This window comes from Gallus gallus, chromosome 1, assembly GCF_016699485.2.
Source record: "Gallus gallus isolate bGalGal1 chromosome 1, bGalGal1.mat.broiler.GRCg7b, whole genome shotgun sequence".
Classification (NCBI taxonomy): Eukaryota; Metazoa; Chordata; class Aves; order Galliformes; family Phasianidae; genus Gallus; species Gallus gallus.
In genome coordinates, this window is record NC_052532.1 from 136619446 (window position 1) to 136632938 (window position 13493).

General features: G+C 43.9%; 1 protein-coding gene across 1 annotated transcript in view; it reads left to right on the top strand.

Annotated features, from left to right (window-relative positions):
• Positions 1-13493, top strand: part of SH3RF3 (SH3 domain containing ring finger 3) — a 231622-nt gene that overhangs the window by 23684 nt on the left and 194445 nt on the right. The gene's annotated exons all lie outside the window — the stretch shown is intronic.

Genomic DNA, 13493 nt, shown 5'->3' on the forward strand with positions numbered 1-13493 from the left:
TAGAGCTTCTCTATGGTTTTGCTGCTTGTGCAATGGACTGCTGAGAAGTGAAGCATAGGGAAAACTGGTAAAAAGGCCACAGTGCTCTAAATTAGCTTTTTCAGTGGTAGTGTTAATTTTATTTTTCTCTTTGTAAATTTGCCTTTCAGAAATATGGCAGATATGGGTATGTTTTTTCTTCTTGCTTATGTAATGTAGTTACTTCTTTCCTGCCACAGGTTTTTTTTTAGTGAGGACTTCACACTGTCACCTCCGCTGCCACCTCTGCTGTCTTAGGGCTGCACTGGGCTCCCTGGGAGCAGCTATGAATTCAGGTGCAAAGTGAGATATGTAGCTGACAGTAGGCAGCATTTGCAGTCTCGAGGGACAAGGCCTGCCTGATCTGTTTGCAGAGCACAGCACACTTCAGCAGCCTGAATTCTGCAGCAAATTGATGATGCTTTGGTTAAGGCTAATGGGATTGTTACTGCATGAACGCAGCACGCGCTGCAGGCACAGGGGGTTAAGGAATGAGGTGCTTTACAAGGATGCATCAACAGGATTATGCTGACAAACAGAAAATAGGAAAGAGGACTTTTCAAATGCTAATTCATAGGTCTATAAGGTGAGGTTTTATTCTTGCAGTTGTGACACGCCGTTCCACAAAAGTTGCCAGAAATGGAGCTGTACTGAATGGTACCAAATCCTACCCTTGTTTTTTGGTAGCTAATCCCCTTCTTTTTCTCTGATACTCTGAAACTGCCTTTCATTTCTGTTACCTTTGGATCTGGGAACTGTTGAAGCTTGAAGCAGAGGCAGAAAGGCAAACAATAGTGATATTTTGCTGCTACTGTAAGCTGTCACCACTGCAGTTAGTGAGGAGTTCACCACGACTTGTGAAAAACAAGGATGGGAGAAAGGGAGGTGAAAAGTGGTAAAACTCTGTAAACACAGCAGTATTTTTTCTACCAAAAATCTGGTATTTAAATTTACTAAAGTAATTGGCACAGTGACAGGTAACTGCTGGGACATTACCTTCAGCATTTCATGTGCATTCCACAAGCTTGTTCAGCCTGTTTGCAGGGCACAGCACCTGATGTTTCCAATTTAGTGATGGGAACGGTACCTCTTGGAGACTTGTGCATATCTAACTCAAGGTAAATCCTCTTGTCATCCGCCTCTAGCTGAAGCATGTAATGTAGCTAAATGATAAGGAGCCTGATGTGCTTCCATTAGCCATGCAGGGGAGCTCGATGTTCAGCAGGCTACTTGAATGGGATCAGGAACTTGAGGTGTCTATGTGTATGTTGCTGGCTCCTGCTGTGGCCCAATATTCTCCATCTTTTAGCATGCTTCAGCAGCTTCACAAGCTTCTGTAAGCCAGGTCAGCGCCAAGGTCCTTTTAATATATTAGAAGTAACCTGAAGGTAATTTTACATAGACTCATAGAGTCATTAGGATGGAAAAAATCACAAAGATCATCTAGTCCAACCATCAGCCCATCACCACCATGCCCACTAACCACGTCCCTCAGTGCTACCCCTACCCTCTTCTTGAAAACCTCTAGGAATGGTGGGAATGGTAGTAATATCTCTCTGGGCAGCCTCTTCCACTACCTCACCACTCCTTCTAAGAATACATTTTTCCTTTTGCAGCTGTCAGTGATTTTCCATGGTGTTCTCTTGGTTTGGCTATGGTCTTGCATGGACAATCCAGTCCCATACTTATTGCAGAGATCTGCCATTGACGCTTCTTTTGCTGTTCTTGGCATGAAATGGAAAGCGTGACTGGTGTTATCGGGCCTAAGTTGATGTGCATTTTTATAGCTGTAACAATGAAAAAGCATGCCATTGGTTTCAATAGGCATTCTAAACACGGAGGTATATTGGCAGGGAGATGTGTCTGACCAGACTTTTTGCTGATCAGGGTTAATGAAGCCATGGTTTTAATTCCAGGTCAAGGGTGGGGGAATTTTTTTTTCATTTTGTCAGTGGAGATTTGTAGCTACCATGCTACCATATGTGAAAGGAGCTCTCCACTGCTGGCAGGCTGTTTCTTTTTTTTTTCTCTCTTTTTTTTTTTACCATCTGGCCTGCTGCTGCTGTGGACCTGAACCTTTGCAAAGGTTTAATTTGGTGTACATTGGAGTGCCCTCGGTTTCAAACTGTATTTTTGAAACTTGAAAGAGTAAGATAATTAGAAAAGTACACTCAGACCCCTCCAGTGGTTGCTTATTTAGAGTGTGATGGTTGAGGGGATGCTGTGTCAGCAGGAGCAAACACAGACACGGTGTTATCTCAGTCTTGGAAACTTGCATTGCTGGGTTTTGTGCACCACAGTCTGAGTTAAATTGTAGAAGTTTACTCATAGAACCGGATGGGAAAGAAAAACTGGTAATGCTACATGGCTACGGAAAGTCATTTGAGGGCTAGATGGAATTGTCCTATGGTCTTGCAGGCTGCAGGAAGTATGGAAAAATGAAGTAAAGAAAACGAAATCTGATACAATTTCTGTGTTTTTAATATAGAAGACGTTCTTAGTGCAAGGTGAAGTATAGCATTTGTCTTTTCAAGGGTAAAGTAAACCTTTTGCTGGGGCATTCTTACAGAGATAATGCTATGCCTACACCACGTACATCTGCAGATGCACGTACCATGATGCTCATTAAGTGTACCCAAGGAGCAGTGTGAATGCTTCTATTCAGAAGTGGATGCATTTTTCCTCAGCTGTTTTGTTTTCTCTGGAAGCCACAGTTGGGCTCAGTAGCACGATGTGGTTATCAGTATCACGGTGCTGCCAGTACAAGAAATTAGCCTTGTGGTGTGCTTTAAATAGGGCTCCGTTCAAGTCAGAGGCAAGCTGTTTGTCTGTGTTTGCTCCTGGTGAGAACGCTAAGGATGTCGCATGTTTTTGTTTTTAAATAAATCAAAGCAAATAAAAGGAAGAATTATGTAAACAATTTATATATCTTTCTGTTCCCAGTCGGTATTACAAAGACTACTGTGGTTTGAGAATAAAGCCAAATGGAAAGCAAAAGTACAATCAGCGCTAGTTGAACTTATTTATCTTTTCCAAGTAGAGCAGCAGTGTAACAGAAGGAGTGCTTATCATGACATCTGTGATACGTTCAAAGTTCATTGAAATGCTTTTTCTTGTGATAGATTGAAGGAAAAAACAACAATGCAGAGGCAAAATGAACTTCGTCTTCACCACCACTCTTGTAGGCTGGCTGTTAGAATTTATGCTTCTAACGGGAATAGAAGGCGGTGAGGCGTTGACACAGCTGCCCAGAGAAGCTGTGGTGCCCCATCCCTGGAGCTGCTCGAGGCCAGGCTGGATGGGGCCTCAGGCAGCCTGAGCTGGTGGGGTCAACCCTGCCCATGTAATGGATTAGAATTCAGTGGTCTTTAAGGTCCCTTCCAACCTAAGCCATTCTGTGATTCTCTGAAACAGCTTGGTCTACTTTAGACTATTGGAAAAGCCTCATCTTTTGGTACACAGTCTTTATTTCTTGATCCCTTATTAGGGGGACCCTCCCCAGGAGGGCCCTTGTCTCACTGCAAAGACTGGTGGGAGCTGTGATTATCCTGAACACAAGCAGAATTGTGTTCCAGCTGTCAGTGCAGGGCAGTGTGAACCTGCGGCTCCTGTAAGTTTAGATGTTGTCACTGAGGTTAATGAAATGGCACAGCTCAGTGCTTGTGTTAAACAAAACTGTCTTGAGAGATTCACCAGCTCTGCTGATGTGGGAGCGTGTGCCTTCGGGGCTTGTGTGATGCCGAGGGAAGTCAGACAGCGAGCAGCTTTGGAGAAGTGCAATTGCCAGCCCTGGTGCTGCTCTGCACGCCTTCTGAGAGAAGTAGCAATGCCTTCCACATCTGTGTGCTGCAGGAGTGTCGGCAGTGCTGGTGGAAATGAGGGTAAGGACTCCAGTCCCAAGACACGGGGCAGTAGCATGACAGACGTTGTTTTGTACAGAGCAGAAATACTGTTCTAAGAGTGCAGTGCAGGGTTTTGTCTGCCTGTCCTCTCTTACCAAGGAGCTGGGAGGGAGGCATATGAGAGCAGTTTCCAATGGAGTTTGGCTGCTGGCTGTTTGTCAGCACCAGCCTTTGAGAGCCTGAATGGCTGGGTCTTCAGTAGCAAAACTGAAATGTTAGTCATTGAAATGGGCATCTAGGTAACGAGCTGAGGGTGATCCCTTGCTTATTGATGGTTTAAAAAGCACCGTTAGCTTAACAGGCATGGCATTATTTAGTAAAAGGGGCCACGGAATTTGTTGTCTGTTATGCTAGTGGGTAGCAACCCTACCACCACAAGGGGGTTGGAAGTAGATGGTCTTTGAGGTCCCTTCCAACCCAAGCCACTGTATGGTCCTGTGATTCCATACTTGTTTTCCACTCCTCCCGTGTAGGCATGTCACCCTGCATGAGGGGTGTAAAGGGACCAGCTATGGGCTTGCCAGGTTAAATTTCATCTTTATTCCTTCGCTATGTTATGTATTTCATTTCTGAGGGGATCATTTTTTTAAATTATTTTTTTTGGTTTTATCTGCTGGCATTTTAGAGCCGTTTGACAGGAATATTTGTGAGATAAATGTTCCTCCTGAAGATAAGGATAAATGTAGGTGTGTTTTGGAAATAACTAATAGTGAACATTGTAAAGCAGCAGGGAAGGAGTGAGGACAGATGGGTTTGTTTTTCCTTGGGGAATCGAAAATAAACTTGATTTGTCTTCTTTAAATCCTTCCACTCAGAAGACAAAAAATATAGGAAGCGATGTTTACTCATGTAATGGAAATATCTTAAAAAACAGTTTATATCAGCTGAGGAAATTTGGCAGGTCAGGGATTTATTTATGCATGTATGTATGCATCTGGGTTTATGGGAAGGTTGCTACTTCACTGTACTCCCTCTGATAGTAACATAATCTGTTTTATTTTCATAGATGAATCCAAAATCTGTGTTTGACATGCTGTGTGTTCTGTAAGGGACATTTCTCTCTCAATTTAGGTCAGAGATTTTCAAAGGCACACACAGCAGCTAGGCATTTAATTTCCACTCGCATAAATACAATTTGACCAGTTACCTTCTTCTTGCTTTTTGACATCTTTCACTTCACTGGGTTTGTTCCAGCTACGCTGGTCGAGTTCAAAGATGTGAGCAAAACAGGCATACACCTGCCAGCTCTCCCTCTTCTCGTATTCCTGGTAGGCTATTGCTTTACCCATTAATTTCTACTTTTTCTTTAAACTATCTGCTGCATTTCTGGATGCCCGGCAAGCACAGTGAGCAGAAGCTTGGACTGGGCTGCTGAAGCCCAACGTCCTGAGCAAACAGCCCCGGCACTGGCAGTTGGCAGATGTGCTCCAGTCACATCTCACTCACTGGGTCTGCAAAGTAAATCTTTCTCAGCTGCCCCTTTCCTAATATGTGCTAACTGCAGAGCTACCAGGTTGCTCGCTGGTTTCATTTTAGTTCAAAAAGTAAACTCAGTAGCTGAGATGCCCAGATTCTGCTTAGCCATCACGTCTCCCAGCGGTCTGTTACGGTGATCAGCGTTCTGCCTGGCTTGAGGGAGCGTGGGTTTGGAATGGACCTTCTTTGGTTGTGGAGCAGAGCTTGGGCAAGATGCAAACGCTTAGCCCCAGGCTGCAGCAGATGTCTCAATTGCTTTTCAGGCTCTTGGTCTGAGATTGGTTCCCTTTTTTGCCAGTGCCTTATTTAAACTCTTTAGAAATGAACAGTAAAAGAGTAAATTGCTTGAAATTCCATCACGGTGAGGGTAAGTGAATCTTTATAAACATTTGTGCTAGTAATACACTGTTTAATAATTAATAATTTTGAGGAAATAGATATTGCCTGTCTGTAATTAATTGTAACAATCATTGCTAATAGTTAATTGCTGTAATTGATTAAAAACTTGTCAGGTGAGGTGGCCAAGGGACACATCCTTTGCGTAGTTCTGCAGCTCTGACTCTCTTCAGTTTGCTGAGAACTACTTTGTGCCAGGGGCCTTGATAACTGCTACTTGCAGCTGTGGCTTTATTAAACACGTACCTTTATGTGACCAAATAGCCTGGTGATGTGTTGCTGTTACTGGTATGCTAATCATATACCAGCGTGTGAAGTAACGGAGTATTTTCAGTAAGAACTAAAGCTTCCAGCTAGCCAGAGATCATATCTGTGCACTTACGGTGCATTTTTTTCAGTAGTTCGTATATATCAGGCTTGCAAAAAGCTCTCAAACTAAATTGCTACGATAGTTTGCTGCAAATACATCCCTAGTGTCTTCCAAAATAATGTGAATAAAGGCAAGCTAAGAAGTCAACAGGAACTGCTGCTTGCCCTTAAATCCATTTAGAAAACAGGAGGGTAGGCACATTTTAAAGGCTGCTCAGAGTTGCATTAAATATATTCAGATACACACTGCAGTTCACATTGTGTCTTGCTGCTACCACAATGCCAGGAAGCCAGAGAAGCTGCATGGCCTCGTCGTGCTCTTGCTGATTGCAGAGTGCAGTGTGTGCTGCTGAGCTGCTTGGTTCCTGGCCACGTCTGAAACGCATAACGCCACTTGACAGCTCACAAAGTATTTAAGAGGAAAGTAGCTGCCCATCTGTTAGCCCTTCAGTGAGGCTGATGCAGCAAAGGAAGGTGGCTTGCTCCGCTTTTCTTTGTGAGCAGTTTGCAGGACTTCCCTGGGGCTGGAGCTCCTCTCGTTCCCAGCTCCTTTCTGGTATAATCGCAAACATCCCCGAAATGGCAGCTCCTATTCTGGCTCAGTTCATGGAAACCTACACCAAGTTCCTTGCGTTTTCCATCTAGGCATTTTGAACTCGTGAATGACACCGCCTTTCCCATGAACTAATTTCAGCACTCACTGAAAACAAAGCGGCACATCTTGATGTACTTTGTTGGTCAGAAACTCACAAACTCATCGCATGCAGTGATGCTGCACTCAGGCCACATGGGAGGGAGTGTGCCCCCAGTCCTGCCGCAGTCACCCCTCGATGCCACCCTTTGCCTGGCACCAGCCCGCTCCGTTTACATGGGCGAGGTGAGCTTGGAGAACTTGATCTTAAGTTAATGATTTAAAATAGTGTTAGTGCTTGAACTAAGGATTGGGAATAAGAAAGCCTCTCAAGCTTCACTCATAGCTGTAGACTGTAATTATCAGAAATAACCACGAAAGCAGAAGAGAACAGCTCTCATCTTAACAGGAGTTGATTAAAAACCTGAAAATGTGATGGCAAAGTTGGCTGGGAGCCTCTGTTTGTAAGTGTGAGGTGTGAACTGAGTTGGCCACACATGGGGACATGGAGCTCTTCGGGTGGAAACCAAGCCAGGGACGTATTCTGCTCACTCATTGTGGGGTGCAGTTGATTTCCTTTTTCTGAGGTGGGGCCTAGCTTTTGAAAGCTGGCAAAACATAGTTCGTAGGATGGCTACAAACCGTGGCTCTCTAAATGGCTGTTGGCTGTCTCCCAGTTGGTCCTCTCTGCACCGGGATGCTGGAAACTGCTGCTTGGTGCCAGAACTGGTGTTACCTTTGAGAAAACTGTAGTTCCCTTACTTCTGGCTGGTCCCAGAAACTTTGGAAGCTTGGCTGGAACAATTAGCAGCTCGTACTTAGTGTTCTTCTATGAACTTCGTATAAGGTCACCCCCCTTCTTTGAGGTTATTAAAATATACTGCCTGCAGCTGAATTAAAACTAGTTAGCTCTCTTGTATTATCTTGCTATATTCCTGCTTCAAATTCAACACAGAATTAAGGATTTGCAAAGGGGATATGGCTGCTTATTAAAATATAGCTAACAAACAAAGCAGTAAGCTACATTTGCTTACAATATTGTTTAATATACAAAGGTTCAATTTTCTGTATCCTTACTTTGAAAGCCAGTAATAGGCTAAATCTTATTTGGACTGAACATGTTGTCTCCAGTTTATTTGTACATTAGAGTTCACTGATAAATTGATGTTTCTGTAACGGCTTTAATGCAATGAGTACTCTATAAATCATTACTTTAATAGAAACAAACATAATATCGAGACTTTTTAATAGCAAAACAACCGAACACAATTATCATGATTTATTAATAAACCAAAATAAACTGGGATCTTGTAGACTATCCAATAAATTGCTTCTTTTTTTTTTTCTTAGTTGGATGCAGTAAATATTGTATCATTATTTTATAATCAGGTTTTGTATTTCTGAAATAACTTTCACATTTGATACACTAATGAAGCTACCCAATTTAAGGACTGTGCTCCATGTTGTTTTTTTGCATGGAATGGTCAAATATTGGAAACTCCATCATATTCTGTATCATTTGTGCCAGCAGGAGTAGCATGGCTGCCTGGAGCAGCTCATCACCTCCAGGGGCCCTCCCTGTGCTCCCTCAGAGGTTAGAGCAGCTTCCCAGCCATGGGAGCCTGGAGCAATAAAAAGGGGCAAAATCATATAAACATGTATCAGAGGCTCCACAGGGCCCCATGTGCCCCTCCCTATAAGGAATGAAGGGGGCTAGACATATGGTCTGTTTTTCAGATGGTCCAGGAGTTGGACTTGATGATCCTTATGGGTTCTTTCCAACTCTGAATATTGTACGATTTCATGATATTATGATAATTTTTCATTGCTGTTTTCTGATGTAACCCCTTATGTATGTTCACATTTAAATAGCATCTGAGATCTTTTTGATGAAACCTGCATAACCAAAGGGAAAAATGTAAAATAATTTCCACGTATACGCAATAACAGTTGAATAAAGCTATGCTGAACCTTTATGGAAGCTTCTCAGGATTTGTATTTTGCTAAGTGCAATTCAGTCTGAACTGCATAGCCTTGTTTGATACAGTCTTTCACCAGCATAGAAGAGTGTGTTTTGAAATACGTGAATCATGAGAGATGGGTTTTATGCCCACTGCCACACAAATAACGCACAGAATTCAGAGGCTGACATTGCAGGTCCTGTTTTCCTCTGTACTTAAGCAGGCAGCATCCCTCATTAGTTGAAGGTTCTGTTGACTTGTTCATACATGCTTCCTGGAACACTTTTGAGCTTGCAAGGCTTTCAGCCTAGTGTTTCCTTATGTACCGTGCATGTGGAGGGAAGGAAATACGTACTGACACTGCTAAACCTTAAAAAACAAAATGCTCTTAATGCTAGAAGGAGAGATCTCAGGGAGCACTGGATGGGCAGCAGGTTCCTGAAGTTCCCACCATAGCCAAAAATGGGTAAAAAGATGGGTCTCAGGAGTCAGGTGATGAAAGGGTGCAGGTGTAGGTTTCTAGGCTTCTGAAATGCCAAGGAAAACCCATAGTACCATTGGTACAGATCTGATACATGTATGCATGTAGCAGGAATGTAATTGCATTTCTATCACTGTAAGTTCCTTAGAAATCTTTGGAAAAATAAATGATGGAAGATTGCACTTTCTTCAAATCAGTACAGAAGGAAGATCCTTAGTAACATATACAGACTCTGCCACAGCCAGACTGTGGTAATGCCTCAGCTTATCTCCATGGCTGAGCTCCCACTGCTCATTGCCATCTGCAAACTCGTTGCCCAGTTGCACGGTAGCATGGTAGAAGTTTTGTAAAGGACCTCCCCACAGCATGCTTTGATTCATAAATGTTGGATGCAGACTTTTTGGCTTTCAAGTTTCAGTGTGATGCAGACGTTCTGTTGCTGTTTTTAAACAATATAATTCAATTGTAATAGTTGTTGACAGGGAGAGGAAATCTGGGCCTTTGCTGTTTAGGTGGCTGTGGTTTTTAATGCTGCAAAACAAAACAAAAGGTTTGTGTTCTTCTGGAACTCTGGAAGCGAGTTTCAATATTCGGTCCCCAGGGAAGGGCACATCCCTGCTTTTTTACCTCCATTTTCAGAGTAAAGTTATTTAATTTTTTATTAGCGTAGGACTACTAATATCCATACTCAGCAGCTCTTTAAGAGTGTTCGGTTACCCTATGAGACCTACATTTCTGATTTACAGCTTTTTCCGGTGGCGTTAATACATCTTCAGGGCCTAGCAGAGCTATCTAGCGAGGCCCAGACGCTATCTTTGTACCTGCTAGTCTCATATTACAAACAGTTTGTGATGTCTGTTGTAGGTCCTCTGAAAATGAAAAGCTTTTGAGAAATGTTGAGATGCCTGTTCCCTTCTGTTGTGCCTCGCACACAAATCACTCACCGTAAGATAAAACCGGAGTCTGAGGAATCATAATGTCATCCTCTCTCTAGTTGGCGTTCTGCACCAGCAGTCCTTCCTGTGGCTCTTGCAGGAGCCTGCTGACCTTTTCCAATGACACAGGAAAGCACAGTGCAGCCGGCCACAGTGCCTTTGGAGTTGCTACAGCTCTGAGGTCAGCGAATTGTCACTTTGGGTGATACAGCTGAGCTCACCTTTAGTTTTGCATGCTGCAAAGGACTCGGGGCTAACGCTAAAGCGGAGACCGAGGGTAGTATCACGCAGTGTGCTTTACAAGCAGTTTCCCATTGATTTCAGGTAGCTCTGTGCTTCTAACTCGTCGATGAAAGACCAGATTTCATAATGCTGGTGAATGCCTGAGGGTTGTTGGAAAGCTCTTCTTGAAGACACAGTGTCATAGTAAGTAAGATTCTTTTATTATCACTTGTTCTTCACACAAGGAAAGCTCCTTAATATGTCCATAGACAAAGGGGTGAACCTACCCTGTTTAGTAGCTTCCTGCCACACTTTGCTACCAGACCCTGTCCCTACAGTCAGTGGCTGCCACACGTGTGCTGTTCTCCTTCCAGAGTGTCCCAAATATAAGTGTGGCTTTGGGACAGCCAGCCTGGGGGAACATCCCCTGGGGTGCAGTCAGGTCTCTGTCCCTGCGGCTCCAGGCTATTTTGGAGGCTATCTTTCCTCACAGACACAACAGGGGAAAACAGGCGCTACCACCATTTTGGAGCCTCCATTTGTGCAGTCCTATTAGAGAAGACCTGAACTGGGGAGGATGGGATGCAGCATCCAGGCAGCTGTGTCTCCTGAAGGTTTAGCCTCTCCAATTCCTACTGTTCAGAAGAGCCCCCAGAGAAGTTTTGAGTTTGGCTTGGCCATTCAGCTTCTGGGCAACACTTTGCCATCGAGATCTGAGGAGCAGCTCTGGCATAGTTTCAGTGCCAAACTTTCACTTCTCTTCTGAGACTGTATTGAAGCCCAGTGGCTTTCTGACCGCTGTGTTTTCTAATATTTCTAATCTCTTCATATCACACAGTATATACGTTGGATATACAAGCCTCACTTTTATAGAACACAGAAAAACAGAGAAGGATTTAGTAGCCATCTGCCTGCTCAGAGTAAATCAGTTATTTTTAACATTGTTGTGGAGTAGATGTTGAATATGTAATACAGAGGAGTAGTGCAGTGGTGATTCACTGAAGTATGACTTAGAAATTTACAGCTTGCTGTCCCCAGCTCTACTGTGGTGGGGACCAGCAGCAGCAAATCAGCCATCTTTTGGACTTCTATCTCCTTTTTTCTCCTGCCCGGTGGCAACAGCTCAGCCATCTCTCCCTGCTACAGAAACATTTCCAGGCATTGTGTCTACACAGCTGTCCCCTTCCTTTGTTGTGCCCCAGGGAGATGTTTGGTGTCTGGGCAGAGCAGAGAGTGTGTGGGGAGGGAAGGAGAAAGGAGCATTTGCAACAGCTGCTGCGGGCTTCAGGGAAGGTTAACCTGGGAAGAGCCATAAGGAAAAAGAGAGTATTTGTCTTCTGCTCCGCTGGCTAGTGGAAGAGATCTGCTATACACATATATTTTCTTTTGCCTCCAGAGGTGCTGGGGCCACTGGATTCTTCTAATTGAGAAGGAAGGTGAAAACCAATCCCTTGTCACCCCAGGGAAGGCTGCAACACCACGGATGCCACCCAGCAGTCAGGAGGTCGTGCATGTATCCTGCAGCCAACACAAGAAAGCAGTCTCTGGCTCTGAGACTTGTTCAGGTCATGCATGGAAACAGCTGGTTTGAGTGGTGATGGCATCAGTATTGGTGGGAAATGATCTTCTGAGACCTCTGGCAAGAGCCAAGTGTCATTCCTGAAAAGTGGGTCAAAATGAAAGATGAGAAACATTTTATTTAAAAAGCAATTGAAAGTAGGGAAAGAGTGCACTTGGAGGTCTCTGAAACATTTAGCAATTTAATACTTATCAAATATTTACCAGATTATTTTCTAAATTCAAGTGGAAGTTGTGACTTGTTCTAATGCTTCTGAAACTGTGTTGTTTGACAAATAAATACTTCATCCAAAAACTTCCCTTGGCCGTGTTGTTGGCACTGTGGCCCATTTGCTCTGCTAACAAAATCATACCATTTACTAATCCTGACACTTGCATGCTGCTGTTTCACAGTGTGGCAGCTCAGCTGGAGAGGGTGGCATAAGTGCAGATAATTCAAGTTAAGACTGCAGCAAAGACAGAGCTGCAGGAAGCCAAATCCAGGCGAGAGCTGTGCAAAAAATGCTTTCCTACTGGCTTGTTTTTCTTCAGAAATACAGCTTTAGGGCATCTCAGTGTGCTTGCTGAATCATTTTGGCTAAATGTAAAACCAAAGTGGTAAATTTGGATAGTTGAAACATTTCTTTTTGGTATTTTCAAAACTGAAAAAAGCACGATAACTTCTCTTCTTGTAAATGTCATTGCAAACTTGCACTTGATTGAATATGAGAAGGAGCAGAAGATGTTATAGACTAAAGCTTTCCATCTAATCTTTAAATATATAAACATATCTGAAGACATCTGTCCTTGGTGCCCAGTTGGGTTGTCCTGAAGGGAAGCGTGTGGCAGAGCCTGCTGCACTGCTGGCACAGCCTGTGGCTCTTCACTGTCCCTGTTGTCACCATAGGTCTTCTGATGGTAGGATGTCCTTGGTGGGTTTACAGTGATTGATGATTTATTGAGGTGAGCACGTCCAGAATAAATGCGTGGAGGAGGTGTTGCCTGGGGCCCCCGGGAATAATAGAAGAAAACATAAACCACCGGCTGAACCAAAGACTGTGCTTTAAACTGTCACATTAAGCAAAGGAAGCTTTCAGCTTCTGCAGAAGATGCAAGTCCTGAGAGTGTCCAGAAGACAAGGGCAGAGCTCTGTGTAGGATTGAGACCCACATGCCCCAGCAGAGGTTGTTCCACCATGGGAGATGTCATAGGATACCCTGAGTTGGAAGAGACCCATCAGGGTCCCACTCTTGAAGGACTCTTCAGGAGAAACCCCAACTTAGAAAGCCTCTCCTCTCTCCAGAGCCTGGATTTTCACTCGGGATGTCACCCAGCTTTTTGTGGTGGTGTTTCTGTCTTCTTTTTGCAGACTGAGAAACAAATGAGCCTTGCTGCCTGTCAGCCACCCAAGCCCTTGCCCCTCACAGAGAAATCCTGCTTGTCACAGAGGGCAGTGCAGGGGTGTAGGTTCTCTCTCTGGCTGTGGCTGCGTCGATGAATCATGTTTCTATAACCCATGGCCTTTCACTAATGTCATTCTTCTCA